Raw genomic sequence first — 19,343 nt, 5'->3', positions numbered from 1 at the left:
TGGGGAGTGAAGAGCACTTCTCACTGATGATCTCCCGAATCAGTGGTGGTGAGAGAAGCTTTGGGGAGTGAAGAGCACCACTCCCTTACGATGTCCCAAATCAGTGATGGTGAGAGAAGCTTTGGGGAGTGAAGAGCACCACTCACTGACGATGTCCCGAATCAGTGGTGGTGATAGAACTTTGCGGAGTGAAGAGCACCACTCCCTGACGATGTCCCGAATCAGTGGTGGTGAGAGAAGCTTTGGGGAGTGAAGAGCACCATTCCCTGACGATGTCCCAAATCAGTGGCGGTGAAAGAAGCTTTGGGGAGTGAAGAGCACCACTCACTGACGATGTCCCAAATCAGTGGTGGTGCGAGAAGCTTTGGGGAGTGAAGAGCACCACTCCCTGACGATGTCCCAAATCAGTGGTGGTGAGAGAAGCTTTATGGAGTGAAGAGCACCACTCCCTGACGATGTCCCAAATCAGTGGTGGTGAGAGAAGCTTTGGGAAGTGAAGAGCACCACTCCCTGACGATGTCCCAAATCAGTGGTGGTGAGAGAAGCTTTAGGGAGTGAAGAGCACCACTCCCTGACGATGTCACAAATCAGTGGTGGTGAGAGAAGTTTTAGGGAGTGAAGAGCACCACTCCCTGACGATGTCCCAAATCAGTGGTGGTGAGAGAAGCTTTGGGGAGTGAAGAGCACCACTCCCTGACGATGTCCCAAATCAGTGGTGGTGAGAGAAGCTTTGGGAAGTGAAGAGCACCACTCCCTGACGATGTCCCAAATCAGTGGTGGTGAGAGAAGCTTTAGGGAGTGAAGAGCACCACTCCCTGACGATGTCCCAAATCGTGGTGGTGAGAGAAGCTTTGGGGAGTGAAGAGCACCACTCACTGACGATGTCCTAAATCAGTGGTGGTGCGAGAAGCTTTGGGGAGTGAAGAGCACCACTCCTTGACGATGTCCCAAATCAGTGACAGTGAAAGAAGCTGTGGGGAGTGAAGAGCACCACTCCCTGACAATGTCCTGAATCAATGGTGGTGAGAGAAGTTTTGGGGAGTGGTGCTCTTCGGGGAGCACTCGTACCTATAATATTCTATAGGGCTGTGCACATGTCCGTTTTTTTTCTCGGACATAGTAGTCCACTGAAAATATTGGAGACATCAGTTTCAGTCAGCTCCCTCCTAGGGGGACTAGAAATTTTGTGGCTGGTAAGGGAAGCGCTTTGTGGCCCCTTTCCATCATTTGCGATTTTTATGAGTCACTTTTCTTTTTCAGTCTTGTATTATTCACTGACTTTTTTTTTTGCGCCAAATTAATCAAAATGCCAAACACTATTTTTTGAATGTTACACAAAATAAAAAAAAATCCTCTTTATTTTTGCCTTTAAATTGTTTTGCAAAAATTTGAACGCTCCACTAAAATGTTGCACCAAATTTCAGCAGTACATAAAAATCACTCTAAGGTGTGGGACGGGGGGGATGGGAGAACATTTGCGAAAACATTTCTGCCTTTTCAAAAAGTTGCAAATGATGAAACAGCAAAAAAAACGCACTTTGAATTTGACTGGGGCACATAATGTGATTTTCAAAAATTGCAACTTATCTTCTTTTCACAGGATAGATGACAACTAAGTGATCACTGAGGGTCTGACCGCTGGGACTCCCAACGATCTCGAGAAAGGGGCTCCAAAACCCATTCTTGAAAGGAGCGGCGCTCCACAAACTTGGCCTCCACTTGATTCATTTTCGAAGGATCTGCCAGAAATAGTAGAGCCCTGCCTTCAGCTTTCTAAGGCAGGCTCATAGACATAATTTGCGATTTCTTGTTTTTTTTGCACCAAATTCTTTGAAATAACACGATTCAAGAATGTAGGAAAATATAAAACATGTTCTTTTTTGTTTGGTCTTTTACCAATTTTTTGCAACTTTTTAGCACACGTTGCAAACACTTTAAAAAGTTGCATGTTTGTCTAAAAAATAAAAAGAAATAAAACAATTTGAAATTTGCAAGATGTGCCAAAAAAGATTTCATGGATGTGGATAAGCAAAGTTGTTCAAGGAAAATAAAAATGAAAAAAAAAAAACTTGAAAAAAGAAAGACAAATTATAAAGTGACGCAAAAAGTATAGAGAATAAGGCAAAAATACTAAAGAAAGTAAAAAATGGAGGAAATTACAGCGGAAAAGTGGAGAAATGGAGATGGTGGAGCGGAACAGCCAATGAATGGAGCGAAGGTCGAGCATGGCTCCATTTGGGATCACTGTGGACTGTGGATCTCCTTGGATAGGAAATAACCTGTGATTTTGAGAATACCGACGCTGGGGGCACTGGGAGCACTAAGAGCATTGGGAGCACTGAGAGCGCTGGGGGCACCAGGAGGACTGGAAATGCTGAGGGCACTGGGAGAACTGGAAGAACTGGAAGTGCTGAGGGCACTGGAAATAGTATAACAGATTTATATACATTAGATAACACAGCCTCCATCATTCACAAAAGGTGATGTCACAGCTCACTTCCTCCTCCTGTACAACGACTGATAACACCTCTATATACAGTAGATAACACAGCCTCCATCATTCACAATAGGTGATGTCACAGCTCACCTCCTCCTCCTGTACAATGACTGATAACACCTCTATATACAGTAGATAACACAGCCTCCATCATTCACAATAGGTGATGTCACAGTTCACCTCCTCCTCCTGTACAATGACTGATAACACCTCTATATACAGTAGATATCACCTATTGTGAATGATGGAGGCTGTGTTATCTACTGTATATAGAGGTGTTATCAGTCATTGTACAGGAGGAAGTGAGCTGTGACATCACCTTTTGTGAATTATGGAGGCTGTGTTATCTACTGTATATAGAGGTGTTATCAGTGTTATCTACTGTATAGAGGTGTTAACAGTCATTGTACAGGAGGAGGAGGTGAGCTGTGATATCACCTATTGTGAATGCTGGAGGCTGTGTTATCACAGCTCACCTCCTCCTCCTGTACAATGACTGATAACATTATTTCCTAATAATTGAGGAAAATCAAGCGTGAAGCTGCCAAGATGCCATTCGCCACCAGTTTTGCCATATTTCAGAGCTGCAATGCTACTGGAGTATCAAAAAGCACAAGGTGTGCGATACTCAGGGACATGGCCAAGGTAAGGAAGGCTGAAAAACGACCACCTTTGAACAAGAAACATGAGATAAAACGTCAAGAATGGGCCAAGAAATATCTTAAGACTGATTTTTCAAAGGTTTTATGGACTGATGAAATGAGAGTGACTCTTAATGGGCCAGATGGATGGGCCAGAGGCTGGATCAGTAAAGGGCAGAGAGCTCCACTCCGACTCAGACGCCAGCAAGGTGGAGGTGGGGTACTGGTATGGGCTGGTATCATCAAAGATGAACTTGTGGGACCTTTTCGGGTTGAGGATGGAGTGAAGCTCAACTCCCAGACCTACTGCCAGTTTCTGGAACACAACTTCTTCAAGCAGTGGTACAGGAAGAAGTCGGTATCGTTCAAGAAAAACATGATTTTCGTGCAGGACAATGCTCCATCACATGCATCCAACTACTCCACAGCGTGGCTGGCCAGTAAAGGTCTAAAAGAAGAAAAAATAATGACATGGCCCCCTTGTTCACCTGATCTGAACCCCATAGAGAACCTGTGGTCCATCATAAAATGTGAGATCTACAGGGAGGGAAAACAGTACACCTCTCGGAACAGTGTCTGGGAGGCTGTGGTGGCTGCTGCATGCAATGTTGATCGAAAACAGATCAAGCAACTGACAGAATCTATGGATGGAAGGCTGTTGAGTGTCATCATTAAGAAAGGTGGCTATATTGATCACTAATTCTTTTGGTTTTGGTTTTTGCATGTCAGAAATGTTTATGTCTAAATTTTGTGCACTGATATTGGTTTACCTGGTGAAAATAAACAAGTGAGATGGGATTATATTTGGTTTTTATTAAGTTGCCTAATAATTCTGCACAGTAATAGTTACCTGCACAAACAGATATCCTCCTAAGATAGCCAAATCTAAAAAAAAAAACACTCAAACTTCCAAAAATATTAAACTCGGATATTTATGAGTCTTTTGGGTTGATTGAGAACATAGTTGTTGATCAATAATAAAAATAATCCTCTAAAACACAACTTGCCTAATAATTCTGCACACAGTGTACACATGTTTTGTTATACAAATGTTTAACAAAACATTTAGGAGGCAGCGATCATGCTATCATAGACTTTTGGATAACTAGAGGAGGAGGACCTATGAAGAGTGACTTCAAGGTTGGACTTCAGAAAAGCAGATTTTAAAGGACTCAGAAAGAGGATTGGAGGGATCCAAGGGCTGGAGGTCCTTAAGGACAGAAATGTGCAGGAAGGATGGGGAATTTTGAAAAATGAGGTTCTGAAAGCACAATCGTTAACAATCCCTAAAAGAGGGAAGAATAGGAAGCATTTAAGGAAGCATTTAAGGAAACCAGGATGGATGAACACAGAACTTAAACACATGCTAAAATGGAAGAAAGAAATGTTTATCAAATGGAAAGAGGGAGGCATATCTAAAGAAGAATATACTGCAGTCCGCAGAACCTATAGGGCACGCATCAGATTAGCTAAAGCTGATAATGAATTAAGGCTTGCACGTGATGTCAAAAGCAACAAGAAAGGATTTTGGGGGTATGCCAAAAGTAAAAGAAAAGTCAAAGATGCTATAGGCTTTTTACAGGATGAAAATGGTAAAGTGGTAGAAAATAATGCTGAGAAGACTGAACTTTTAAATTCCCATTTTGCTTCTGTTTTCTCTCAGAAAGTAAATGTAACATCAACCGATCTTCACTGTACTATTGAAAGAATAGAAGTATCCACACTATCTATAAACAAAGAGATAGTGAGGGAATACTTAACTAACATAAATGAATTCAAGTCTCCAGGTCCAGATGAATTACATCCTAGGGTACTGAAAGAGAAAGCAGAGGAAATTATTGAACCACTCTCCATAATCTTTGAAAATTCTTGGAGAATAGGAGAAGTCCCAGAAGACTAGAGAAGAGCGAATGTTGTCCCTATCTTCAAAAAGGGGAAGAAGGTGTACCCAGGGAACTATGGGCCAGTGAGCCTTAATTCTATACCAGGAAAGATCTTTGAACAAATTATTAAACAACATGTATGCAAGTACCTTTATGAGAATGAAGTGATTAACCAGAGCCAGAATGGGTTTGTAACTAACAAGTCATGTCAGACTAACTTAATTTCCTTCTATGACTGAATCACTGACTGGGTGGATCAGGGAAACACAATGACATAGTAAATATTGACTTCAGCAAAGCATTTGACAAAGTATCTCATACCATCCTTATTGAAAAAATGACCAAGTATGGAATGGACAAGGCAACTTTTAGGTGGATTCATAACTGGCTTAGTGATTGGACCCAAAGAGTGGTCGTAAATGGCTTCACATCCAGTTGGAAGAATGTCTCAAGTGGGGTACCACAAGGCTGATGACACAAAATTAGGAGGGATAGCTAATACTAGAGAAGAGAGAGAGAGGATTCAAAAAGACCTAAACAAACTGGAGCAGTGGGCAGTAATTAACAGAATGGTTTTTAACAAGGAGAAATGCAAAGTCCTACATCTGGGCAAGAAAGCCGAAAAAAGCATATACAAAATGGGAGGAATAGGGATAAGCAGCAGTAAATGTGAAAAAAGACTTGGGTATACTAATAGATCACAGACTGCACATGAGTCAACAGTGTGATGCAGCAGCAAAAAAGGCAAATACAATTCTGGGATGTATTAACAGAAGCATACAGTGTAGATCACGTGAAGTCATTATCCCCCTTCTATTCTACTCCTCCTTGGTCAGACCTCATCTGGAATACTGTGTCCAGTTCTGGGCACCACATCTTAAAAAAGACATGAAGAAACTGGAACAGGTTAAGAGAAGAGCTACCAGGATGGTGACTGATCTGCAAACAATGTCCTATGAGGAACGGTTAGAGGATTTGGGAATGTTTAGCTTGCAAAAAAGAAGACTGAGAGGAGACTTAGTAGCTGTCTACAAATATCTCAAGGGCTGTCACATTGAAGAAGGATCATCTTTATTCTCATTTGCACAAGAAAAGACTAGAAGCAATGGGATGAAACTGAACTGGAGGAGACACAGATTACATATTAGAAAACACTTTTTGACAGTGAGGGTGATCAATGAGTGGAACAGGCGGCCACGAGAGGTGGTGAGTTCCCCTTCAATGGAAGTCTTCAATCAGAGTCTGGACAGACATCTGTCTGAGATGGTTTAGTGAATCCTGCATTGAGCATGGGGTTGGACACGATGACCCTGGCGGTCCCTTCCAACTCTAATATTCTAGGATTATTTCCTTTGTGTGTATTGGAACAACACAAAAAACAGAGACGAAAAGATAAATTGGACATAATTTTACACAAAACCACAAAAATGGGCCGAAGAAAATTGTTCGCACCTTTCCAAAATTGTGGGTAAACAACTTTGTTTCAAGCATGTGATGCTCGTTCACACTCACCTGTGGAAAGTAAAAGATGTGGGCAATATGAAAATTACACCTGAAACTATATAAAAGGGGAGAAGTTGACTCAGTCTTTGCATTGTGTGTCTGTGTGTGCCACACTAAGCATGGAGAACAAAAAGAGGAGAAGAGAACTGTCTGAGGACTTAAGAACCAAAATTGATGAAAAATATCAACAATCTCAAGGTTACAAGTCTATCTCCAGAGATCTTGATGTTTCTTTGTCCAACATAACCAAGAAGTTTACAACCCATGGCACTGTAGCTAATCTCCCTGGACATGGACAACAGAGAAAAAATGATTAAAGGTTGCACCGCAGGATAGTCCAGATGGTGGATAAGCAGCCCCAATCGAGTAACAAAGAAATTCAAACTGTCCTGCAAGCTCAGGGTGCGGCAATATCAGAGCGAACTATCCGTCAACATTTGAATGAAATGAAGCGCTATGGCAGGAGACCCCGCAGGACCACACTGTGGACACAGACATAAAAAAAAGCTAGACTTCAGTTTGCCAACATGTATGTGAGTAAGCCAAAATTCTTCTGGGAAAGCGTCTTGTAGGCAGATGAGACTAAGATAGAGCATTTTGGTAAAGCACATCATTCTACTGTTTACTGAAAACGTACTGCGGCTTACAAAGAAAAGAACACAGTACCTACAGTCAAATATGGTGGAGGTTCAAAGATGTTTTGGGGTTGTTTTGCTGCCTCTGGCACTGGGTGCCTTGACTGTGTGCAAGGTGTCATGAAATCTGAAGATTACCAAAAGATTTTGGGTCGCAAATGTAGTGTCCAGTGTCAATAAGCTGGGTTTGCGTCCCAGGTCATGGGTCTTCCAGCAGAACAATGACCCCAAACATACTTCAAGAAGCGCCCAGAAATGGATGGAAACAAAGCGCTGAAGACTTCTGAAGTGGCAGCAATAAGTCCGGATCTAAATCCCATTGATCACCTGTGAAGAGATCTTACAATTGCTGTTAGGAGCAGACGCCTTCACATATGAGAGACCTGGAGCAGTTTACAAAAGAAGAGTCCAAGATTCCAGCTGAGACGAGTAAGAAGCTGATAGTTATAGGAAGCGATTGATTGCAGTTATTTATTCCAAATGGTGTGCAGCCAAATATTAAGTTGAGGGTGCCAACAATTGTGTCTGGCTCATTTTTGGGGTTTTGTGTGAAATTATATCCAAATTGTCTTTTTTTTTCAGTTTTTTTTCGTGTTGTTCCAATACACACAAAGGAAATATACATGTGTGTAACAAAACATGTATAATTGCAATAATTTTCTGGGATAAATACTTCATTTTCTGGAACAATTTCAAGGGTGCCAACACTTTCGGCCATGACTGTGTATAACCCGTGTGCACCTGACCTACCCTAAAAAATTGAGTGATTGCTTGTGATTTACTGTGGGAATAGGTCAGGTCAGATCTGCACACTGCGGCATAACTCTCACGCTTTCCCTCACATCCTATGATCTGTTGGCCACATGCTGCATATACTGTAACTACAAATGTCACAAAGAATGCAGAGTCCCCCCGCCGGTCTACCATGCCAGAGAATTGCTGCTACAGTCACTTGTCACATAGCTCAAAAGAAGACTTGTCTTACTGCGGAGTGCACTTTTTTATTGCATGTCACAATATAATGGTGCATAGTGTACCCTGTTTGCTGCAAAAAAATAAATAAATTAGCGTTTTAAAGTCATTCTTTACATTTTTGAGCCTGACAAAAAAGTGTCTGTGCGACTCAATGTGCAACTATAGGGATAATTGTAGCTGGAGGTCATACCAGCATACACCACCAGGTGGCGCAATAGATACATAAAATTATATTTATATATATATGAAATAAATAATATAATTCTGCAATATTTCGGGGCACTGGGTCTCCTATGACGGTACATATAGACAAGTCCCTACATGGAAGATTTTACTGGATTAAAAATTAATGCACGCCTCATGGTGTAAGTGCACCCATCTGTAGATTTGGGGTACGAGCTGCTCATCAGGGTTTGGATTCCTTATAGCAATGCCCTTAAGCAAATTTATGATTGTAGGGACTAATATTAGTGAGAGCTTCAATAGGACTTCATGCACAGGTGGTCTTCTAAAGAAGAGCCAGACCCACCAGGGGGCAAACGCTGCTTTACACTGGGTATGGGGGGGTCTAATTCTTCCAAAACAGCTGCAGATGAGTTTATGACTTGTAAAAGGGTCATATACTGGCTTATAGGGTGCTACCTCCAAAAGGTGGCACCAGCGATTAAGTCTTTGTTCCTCCTAGAGAGAACTAATCTGCATATTTTTATTTGCAATATGCATTTCTCGCCTTAAAGGGATTATTCCCATTTTCATAAATAGATATTGTTGGATAGAGCTCGTGAAATCAAGCACTTTTGCAATTTACTGCTTCTTAAAATTTGCAGCCGTTTTTGAGATATTAACACTTTGCTCGTTGCCTAGGAGACCGACCACCGCTGCCATCTTAGCTTGTAAGCATTGCGCTGAAGCAGGCCTGGAGTAGAAGGTAAGAGTGTGCTCCAGAGATCCTGGCCGGCTTCAAAATATCACTTGCATGGTTTATAGAAAAGAGCTTGTAAGCACTGAGTATGTTTTGCTGTCTAGCAACGGTGGTCGGTCTCCAAGGCAACGAGCCGTAAGCAAAAGAAAAGTGTAAATATCTCAAGAACGGCTGAAAATTTTAATAAGCAGTAAATTGCAAAAGTGCTTGTTTTTACAAGCTCTATCCGACAAATACCCATTTGTGAAGATGGTAAATAACCCTTTAAGGTCTCCAAGTAGTGGGCAACCCCTTTCTTAAATACTATATTTCCCAGTGTAAAATAAAAATAATAGGTGCTCACCTCCCGCACTGGAGCCTTTCCAGTGAAGTCGGCACCGGGTCTCCCAGGGATTGCATGACATTTTTATGCCATGTGACCACTGCAGCCAATCGGCGGCTGCCAATGGGCTGAAGTTCTCAGACTTTCTGAGGTCCAACGAAATGTAAGTGATGCAATCCATTGCACATTTCATAAATCTCCTTTATTGAGGCTTATTTGCCCATGCACTCACTTCCTGAATAGTTTCTGAGCTGCAGTGTAAAGCATGGCGAAGCGAGACTTCTCTTTTGTGCTCCAGCATATTACCCTCTACCTTCTTTCCCTTTTGGCTCCTATATTCTAGAAGGTAGGAAATATGATTTTTTTTTTTAGAGCCGCATTTCTTTTCTATTATTTCCTGATCATATTACTGAGACTTTTGCAAGTTAAACCAGATGTGACCAGACAATACAAAATAGGAATTTAACATTCTACCCCCCCAAAATGATCTTATAACGGGAAAATGTTTGCACCACACTAGTCTGAATGGCATCCAAAAAAAAGTGGAAAAAAAAAGGCAAAAACTCAGGGGACGTTTTCTGTGCTGTCGAATATTCAGTCTGAATCCCGTCCAAGTATGGAGTCAAGGTTATTGCTAAACAGAAATTCCTTAAGTTTGTGAAGTGGAAAAAAAAAGTTTTAGGAAAACTTCTCGCCAGTATTAAAAATAACCTCTCGCACACATATTGTCTGAATTATCCAGCACCCCTTGTGCTGCTCCCATAGGAGTGTGTGCCCCCCTCCCATTTCCTCCTGTAAGACCCTCACCTAACAACTCCCAATCACAAGACTAGTCCCAGCCCCTCTTTTAGCAGTGCCACTACCCTCACAGCCAGACACTACTGAGCCGACACTGGGGAACTACAGAGCTCTGAAACTGAAAAAGAGGATTACTGTATAGTTCATGGTGCGGTGGAAAAAGACAGAGGAGCAAGAATAACATCCTATCTGTGGAGTCCGGCCATCGACTAGACATTTGTGAGGCTGCCCCTGTCTCTACGTCTTGTACAGAGGTAAGCAGAACTTCATCAGCAAGCGAGGGCTCCTTTAAAAAGTTGCGCCGTTGTTCTGTATGTTAAGGGGGTCAGACTTTACACCACTCTTCGAAGAAGCGTTGCAAATTTGGAACCTATGGATTTCTGCTTTGTAGTTAGTTTTTTTTGCATGCTTATGTTATATCACGTTTGCTTCTTCTCCTTAGGTAGTTGCTTGGTTAGCAATTTTATATTCTACGTCTCCCTTTAAGGCTGGGGATGCATGGCGACTTTGGTTGCGACACCGCAAAAAGATCGTTGCATACCTCTGCTTCATCTCAACCCGCACGTTGCAAGGCATCCAAGTGGTTCAGACTTTTTGTGACACGCTTGTTGCAGTCACTGCACCTTGCGGATCGCAATGCCACCTCGTTCGCTTGCAGAAAACTTTGGCCGTGTGACCTTTGTTGCCAAGTGTATCCACCATCCTAAAGATGTCCATAGAAGTAGAAAAAAGGTGGCACTCACCGTCCCATAAAAAGTTCCTTTATTGTATCACATGGATACAGGGGAGTCTGTGAGACACATGTCAGACGACAGTTTCACGCCTCCTGTGCTTCAACAGGTCCTGTGGTTGGTGCCAAGTGTACCCACTATCCTAAAGATGTCCATAGAAGTAGAAAAAAGGTGGCACTCACCGTCCCATAAAAAAAGTTCCTTTATTGTATCACATTGAAACATGGATTCAGGGGCGTCTGTGAGACACATGTCGGATTGCGACCGTTTCGCGCCTCCTGCACTTCAATGGGTCCTGTGGTTGTTGCCAAGTGTACCCACTATCCTAAAGATGTCCATAGAAGTAGAAAAAAGGTGGCACTCACTGTCCAATAAAAGAGTTCCTTTATTGTATCACATTAAAACTTGGATGCAGGGGAGTCTGTGAGACACATGTCGGATGGCGACCTTTTCGCGCCTCCTGCACTTCAATGGGTCCTGTGGTTGGTACCAAGTGTACCCACTATCCTAAAGATGTTCTCAGATATAAGAACAGACTTGTGATATCAAATGACATATAAATGTAAGCGTGCAGTCAGACAGACGTATAAATCGGACCATGATCGGAACACAATGCACGGACTGTCCCGACCCAGGTAATACATAAAGCTGTCACGCTGCTCGGATAGGGAGAGCTGCCGGCCAGTCCATGCACTGTGTTCCGATCACGTTCCGATTTATATGACCCATAAAGTGGAACTCCACCCTTAGCTGTGTAAGCGATTGTGTAATCTACATCTATTATCTTTCTTCCGCCAGGTGCAAAGGTTTAGTTTGCTGCTGTTAGGGTTTGTGCACACAACATCTTTTTTTCAGGCGGATTCTGCCAGAAAAAGAGCTAAAATAGAAAGCCAAAGAGAATGAATGACTTTTGTAACTTCTTTTAACCAATTGGGCTTCGAAAATCGTGACGCAGCTTAAAAAAAAAAGTGACCTGACCATTCTTCAAGCTTCTCTGTCTTATATGTAAAAAGAAAAAAGATGTGACGAAAAAGACGACAAGGAAGACGTCTTGTCGTCTTTGCACTTAAAAACCGGTGCATCCAAAAGGTGTCATATGCACGTACCCTTAGACTTGTATCTAAATACCCTGGTCGAGGCAAAGTGGCTTATTGGTGCCCCTCTTGGGACTTAGTACCCAAGGCATGTTCCCTAATTACTTGCCCTAACCCTAGGATCGGAGAGATTTTCCAAAAAAATGGCAGCAGGCAAATCCGACCATGCTGACTACTAGTGGGGTCACCGAATCCGCAGGGTGCAGTAAAACCATAGTTTTGTGGTGTTTTGCCTGCAGTTCACAAGTATGAGTGGTAGGTTTTACTAGCAGGACTTCCTTTTTTACTGACTGCTATTAATTGGACTGACATTTGGCAAGGACAAACATGCAAGTTCTGGTAGCCAAGTGTCTGAAGTACAAAAAGTTACTGGCAGCTCCAGAGATATTGACAGCCCTAAAGTTTGGAGATGATGAGTTATTGGACGTAACGGCGCGTGTCGACAGTGTTTTCTATCTGTTTCTTGGTGACGGTTGAATAGTATTCAGGACTTTATTGATTGGGTGATGAATCGACACAGTTCTTGACGGCTTTTGGAATGGCATGATTCTGTCCACTGCTAGGGATTTTATTTGGCATGGGTTAAAACTATCGGTAGGAAACAAAATTTTGGCAGGGCGTCTAGATCCCTCATTGAAAGAAAAACACTACATTAAACAACCCCCCTTTATGCTGCCACTTGGCATTGAGTAGCAGTGCCATGTTGACTTATACTGTTGCTTAGAAGAGTTGCGTTTGTGTCATGCGAGGAAATGTTAAGTGGAAAAATTGGAATATGGCACCCATTAAATTCAAGAAATGTATCACTTATATGGAAAGGTTTAATAGAGTGGCTCAGAAGGTAAGAATATAGGGAGAATGTGTATGAAAAAGGGGTAAATATTGGATTTTGGGTAACTATTTATTAAACTGATTTTTGGGAGGTAGGTTGCTGCCTGGAATGCTACTACCGTTGTGCAAATGTCTTGCAACGTAGAGGAGCCATCAAGGCGCATTTCCATATTTATATGACAACCAGTAACTTATTGGGGACCCCCTAACTTTAATATTTCATAGTAGGACATATGGAAAGGGGGCTTCCACACCAAAATGTCTTTGACTAATATTTTTTGGGGATATTGGCTGCTTGGTAGCAAGTTCCGATCTCGTCTTATCGATATAGCAATCTACTAAGTCCATTTTGGTTTGGAGGCTCCAAATTTGCTGTATCAATTGATGCACAAGGGTCCCTATTTTAGCTCCGTTCCCCAAGAAACAACAAGTCTCACCAATGGGAATAGCAAGGGGATATGTTTCCAGTCTTCTGCTGGGAAATATACAGTGTCCACCAAACCAGACGTCCGCACTTTACAGCGTTGTTAAATTCTACATTGTTTTGGTTGGAAGAAGAACTGATGTGTTTTCGACTAGATGGAAATCACTTTTTATGGGTGTTGGTACAGCTGATTTTACAAGAAAACCACAGGCCCAGTGACTAAGCTCGTCAACTAATAAAGATGTCACTTGGATGGAAATGCAGACAAGGAGGAGGGAAGAGACAATCAGTAATGATTACTATTCCATGCACATAGTTTCTGGAGCGGCCAACGGTGTTCTTCTGCTCTGGAGATGGTGACATCATCTCATCCGACCATAGTGGATGCTCCGAGCTTCAGATTTCTCCATGTTCACCCAGAGATATTGAAGTCTGCTAATTAGACCTGGTGCTAGAAGAAGATAAAAACTTACTCGTAAAAGTTGAGAACTTCTAGGAGGCTCCTAAGTCTATGTTCAAACAGAGTTTTTTTGAGTCTTTTGTCATGGCTTCCAAGAGGATCTACAATGGGGGAAGCGAGGAAATCGGATTGGTCTTCTCGAATGTAGCACATGGGAAAGCTGCAGATGTGTATACAAGTGACGCCTGTACGTCAGAGGTCACATGCTGTGCAAACCTAGATTAGACAAAAATAGCCGAAAGTCTCTCAAAAGCCTGAGAATTTAAATGTTTCATTATTAAAAGCCGTACAGTTACATGCACCCTACTTTCGCGTGGTATTTGGCACCTGAACGTGGCCGCATCAGTGACTCTGTCCATACTTTCATCTGCATGTGTGGCCAGTGATTGACCAGCATGTCTCCAGTATGGCGTGGGACTGCAGTGGGAATCATGAGCCCCTTAAATGGGAGCATCAGGAGGATTTACGTGGTATTTAGTTTTGGCAAAATGGATGTCATATACAGATGACCGAAAAACTACAGGACCCTGATCCACATTCACAGTGGTTCTCTGTGGCAACCGGACCAGGGCAGTGCCAACTTTCCCGGTTGGAATTACCTCTTGGAATTACTAAGCTCCTGCAATGTCATGACATCGCGTGAGGTGCCCAAGATGTTGGCACTTGAGTGTCAACCAAGGAAGTTCACCGTGTTCCGGTCCGGCGGCAGTGGAGTCCAGACATGGACTCCAAGTCCTGCAAATCTTTTTGCTCAACTGTGATGTCATATTGTGTTTCCTAAAAACATCATCAAACCACATTCCCTTCTGTAGTAACCACAACTTCATTTACCCGTTTGGATCCCAATTCTCGGGATTGGTAGATATTCCAGTAGATCATACATCTATCACATATCTTGCGGATCGACCAAACTGTTTAACCTTAATACTCCCTTCTAATCTTTGGAGTCTGACTTGCAGGGTCTTTGTAGAGGACACTGGTTCTCTGGGGTTAGGGACAGTTTCATAACTTGAAGACCACTTACTACCATTAGTCATCTCTAAAACATATCTTTTTATGTTACAAAGAGGTCTATCGGTCACCCACTCATCAGGGTCAGGGTGCAACTTCTACCTCCTCACCACCAATGGTGATGGAGTTAAAGAAAGCCATGAAACCAATATTTTAGCCCAATGGTGACCACAAGACCATCAGTTGTCTATTATGAGAACTCTACTACCTTAACCTTCTTTCCACAGGAATGACCACAAGTTGGAGAAGCCTACAAACTCACAAAGTTCAGCAAACTCAGGACAGTAGTTTTAGATGGAAATTTTATAGTATCCATAGTTGACCTTCGTGGAAAGATTTTGGTCTTCATGGTCTTGTCTGAAATGGGTTGTTCAGGGAACACAAAGCTATGGATATGTGATAACTTTTAGATTGGTAGGTCAGCTCCAATTGGCAGAATGGGAAACTTTGATCCCCAGAATGATGTTATTATTCTTTAAGTTTGTCAATTCAGCTACTGACACCGAAAATAAACCTCCAACATGTAGGTTTCATGGCCAAATTCCTGGAGCATGAGCTGGTAAATCGGTAATCAAATCTTACCACGCGTTTCAGTTCATTTTAGCCTTTTTAATAGGATCCATGTAGCTAATCTTCGAGTTGGCGGGACTTTGGCAGAATTTACAGAATATTTTAGGAAACACGGGGCCGTAAAAGCAGATTTCGATAGTCATGTACTACTTGGAAAACCCTGAGCTAAAAATATGGACTAAGGTCAGAGAAATTCCCACACGTAGGAAGTGAAAGCTCTCTGTTCACAAATTGAAGGTTAGATGTGGAAGTTTTGGTGTAAAAGGTAACTCAGAGTTGGGAAGAAGGTCCACTCCCTGAAGTTTTCCTTACAGGATAAAGATGATGTAGCATTGTGTCCAATCTTGACTCAAGGTTCCAGGCATTTTTTTTTACGGAGCTAAAAATCATTTTTGCAATTGGGTTTTGTTAAATATTTTGTGTGTCATCTATGGTCATAAATCAATTGAGAGGAGCCCAGAAAAAGAGTGATAAAAGAGTTAGACGTTCTCCCATTGTACCATCACAAGGAGCTCACTGACAGGTTCTCAGTTAACCCATTCTGCAGACAGTGAAACACGAGGCCGTAGAAGGCAAACAGTGCAAAATTTGTAATGAAAACCAATTCCAAAAATGATTAAAAAAAAACAAGTAAAAAAAAGTTTTCTCCAAAGGTGGACATGGACAACTCAACAACCCAAAAGTCTTTCCATTTACTGGTGTTTTAAGATGCCGGGGCAGTCATTAAAGGAGTATTCTGGGCAAAATTCATACACTGTGTTGTGTCAAGGGGCAAAATATGGGTTCAAAGAGAATCAAAGCTCAGACGATAATATTTTTTTATTGTAGAAAAATGCTTTTATTATTATTTTTCACCTTTTTATTTCTGGCTTATCTGTAGGACATTTTATGACTTTTTTGTACCTAGTTGTATGGTATTGCTGGTCCTTTTGGGTTTTTGTGATCAGTCTTACCGAGACCACAGTTTAAGCAGGATCATATGTGCAGCATGTGTTTTCCATCAGACAGAAGGATCCTGGAGACATCTGCCCGGCACCATGTCTCAGGCCGGTGTTGTGTACTTACCATTAGTGTATGGGTTTTCTCCATGACCTCCCCATATCTTGTATGTCTGCTTAGTCACCACTTCAGTTCTCCGAACACAAAGTGAAGATTAGAGTCCCCATGATCAACCATCTCTGTCTGCATCCAAACATAACACGTGTGCATGCAGTTCACAGCAAACCTCGACTTGTACGTCGGGCAAGAAATTCACATATTTGATGTGGTCACTTTGTGGTCTTGGTTCATACTTGGAAATGTTTTGGCCATTTCAAAACAACGTATCCATAACAATACGTTTTTTCACCCTTATGGATTCGAGCTGCAATACCAGGCACAGCCATTGGTTAAAAGTGGCGCTGTTTTTGTAAAAGTTTCAGGAAACAACACATGTACATTAGTAGTAATGAACAGACCCTGACCCTGTCTTTTGTATTGAAGCAGCTAATGTGGGTGTTAAAACGATCATTGTGAAGGAAGGGGGAAACTTGTTTTTTTTTTATTATTTTTTATTTTAATAAAAAATAGAAATCTTGCAGTTCTCACACTGGCTACCGGGGATTTTTTTTAGACTTTAACTTCCTGTAGTTTCAGGAAACAACACATGTACATTAGCCGTAATGAACAGACCCTGACCCTGTCTTTTGCATTGAAGCAGCTAATGTGGGTGTTAAAAAGATCATTGTGAAGGAAGGGGGAGACTCTGTTTTTTTTTATTATTTTTTTATTTTAATAAAAAATAGAAACTTGCAATTCTCACACTGGCCACCGGGGCTTTTTTTTAGGCTCTAACTTCCTGTAGTTTCAGGAAACAATACGTGTACATCAGTAGTAATGAACAGATTTTGTCCATATCTTTTGTATTGAAGCAGCTAATGTGGGTGTGAAAAAGGTCATTGTGAAGGAAGGACAAGCAGGGTCATCTGTGATATCACCTAGTGTGATATCAGCTATATATAAAGATTATTTCCTACTTTTGTAATCTCCTGCCTCTGCTGATAAGGAGTCTGCTCAAAACACTTCCTGAATATCTAGGAAGTTGGAGTCTAAAATAGCCCAAGTGGCCGGTGTGAAAATTGCAAGATTAATAATTGTTTATAAAGATCATGAAAAAAAACATTGTCAAAATAATTTTAAAGACACATGTAACACAAAATCCTGATTTAAACAATAGATAATTTTTCTGATTAAAGTGATTCCATATTAAACTACTATGCAAAAATGTATAATGATTTTGTTGGCATAGGAATTTGATCTGAGGCTTAAAACGCTTAGTTGTTCACCTATTTAAAGGGGTTGCCTCAACGTGTTAAATGGTAAAAGCTGTAGAAACAAGAAACTTTGCGATTTAGCTCTTATTAAAAAAAATATATCTGTTCGAAAGATTTTGTATTCTATGGTTGCCTGGTTTACCGACCACCACTGCGGTCTATCATATCTGGCTGGTTTTCTGAGGTAAGGAGCGCTCACTTTCAAGCTCTTTTCTTTACCTTTAGAGCTTGCAAGCGCTGATCGGAAGCTGGCTGGGCCGGACAGCTTCAGTTCAACTTTGCTACTTCGATGCTGCAGATCAGGGGCGGACAGGGGCCCAAGAGATAAGGGGGCCACTTCTATCTCCAAAGCAGGTGGAATTTTCCATCATGATGAGCTACTAGACTGCAATGGGCCCATATGATGTTCTTAGAAGAGTGTACAGTTTGGGCCAGTGGAGCGGCCATTGCCCAAACTGTCAATCATCAGAAGCATACTGCTCTCCTTTCCCCTGGCAGGCAGGAAGCACGAGAGAGGTGCACTCCTGAACAGCATATATGAAAAAACCTATAGAAAAAAATCTAATTAGTACCATTTACATGGTGCTGTTTCATTCTATCACTCCACCCATCTCAACTTGGGGTCCAACCATGTTTTTTCTTTTCCCCTTCCCAATTCCTTGCCATAGAGTATAATGATGCTGAGCCCAATTTTGCTCTCCTTTGTTTGCCAATGTTGCTGAACCTGTATAGTGAGGTAGCCTTAGGCAAATTCATGCAAAAGAGGATAGGGCCAAAGGGAGCCACACAGTGTCCAAGATTAATGGGGGTCTCCATCAAAAATGTCAAAATATTGAATTTAGTCCTCACCGGACCCTCGATTGCAATCATATATCGGAATTGTACTGGTGCGTGTGTGTGGCCCTGTCCTCTGAGACAGTCGAGCCAAAGACACATTGGTGGCAACCTTCTGGACCGGATGGGATCACCAAACAACCATCAGAGAGGGTGACAGTGAAGACCATTGGCACATGCCCTATAAATAATCTTGCCCTGTTCATGGATAGCATAGTAAAAGCTATTAATCTGGTCAATATTCTCCATGGAATAATAAAAATAAAAATTAAAAAAGTATTTTTCATGATAGAAGAACAATGGATGATTTATCTCGTGCAGACGCTGATTTGTTTCGTGTATTGTCGCACTCTTATACATGAAATTCCATAAAAACCATCGAGAGTTGGTAAAAACGACTATAAAATCTACATATCTGGAACCGGAGCACAAATAAAGTTAAACTTGTAATTCCTTCTTTTGGATTACTGGAGGCCTTAAAGCATTTACCGTTTGTGTAGAACATGAAGCCTTCACTGTCGAAAAGGCTTCTACCTAAACCCTCCATGGCTCCCGCACGCCGAGGGCCCCGAGGTAGAAATGTAAAACTCACATCTGGAATTCGCATGAATCAATCCACTTTTTCAGGGGTTTTTTATTGCACACACACGTGCCGCCAGCAGCGTCTCCCTTGGCCAGTCTGTATGGAGCCGTGTGAGCGCGAGGCTGCGTGCGCTGTGTCTCATTTACCTCCGAGGCGCACAGATTTCCTGCTGCCTGTGGAGCCCCTTGGGATCTCACTATTAAAGGTGTTCGTGAGGCCTTTCCAAGTTCCCGCCACGTTCCACTTTATTTTTTTTTATTACTGAGCTTTCAGCAAATGCACGCACCTCACCCCAGACATTGAACTGTTCACAAATG

At 41.9% G+C, this 19,343-nt stretch overlaps 1 protein-coding gene across 1 annotated transcript in view; it reads left to right on the top strand.

Annotated features, from left to right (window-relative positions):
• The first annotated feature begins 10,196 nt into the window (after positions 1 to 10,196).
• Positions 10,197 to 19,343, top strand: part of LOC141172107 (tetraspanin-4-like) — a 150,073-nt gene continuing 140,926 nt past the window's right edge. The window contains exon 1 of the mRNA XM_073655962.1: positions 10,197 to 10,430. The gene's annotated coding sequence lies outside the window, so the exon portion shown is untranslated. The remainder of the gene's footprint in view (positions 10,431 to 19,343) is intronic.

The sequence above is a fragment of the Phyllobates terribilis genome, unplaced genomic scaffold (assembly GCF_046119375.1).
Source record: "Phyllobates terribilis strain yellow unplaced genomic scaffold, ASM4611937v1 Scaffold_12__6_contigs__length_324123572, whole genome shotgun sequence".
NCBI lineage: Eukaryota > Metazoa > Chordata > Amphibia > Anura > Dendrobatidae > Phyllobates > Phyllobates terribilis.
This window is presented reverse-complemented; position numbering and strand designations above follow the sequence as displayed.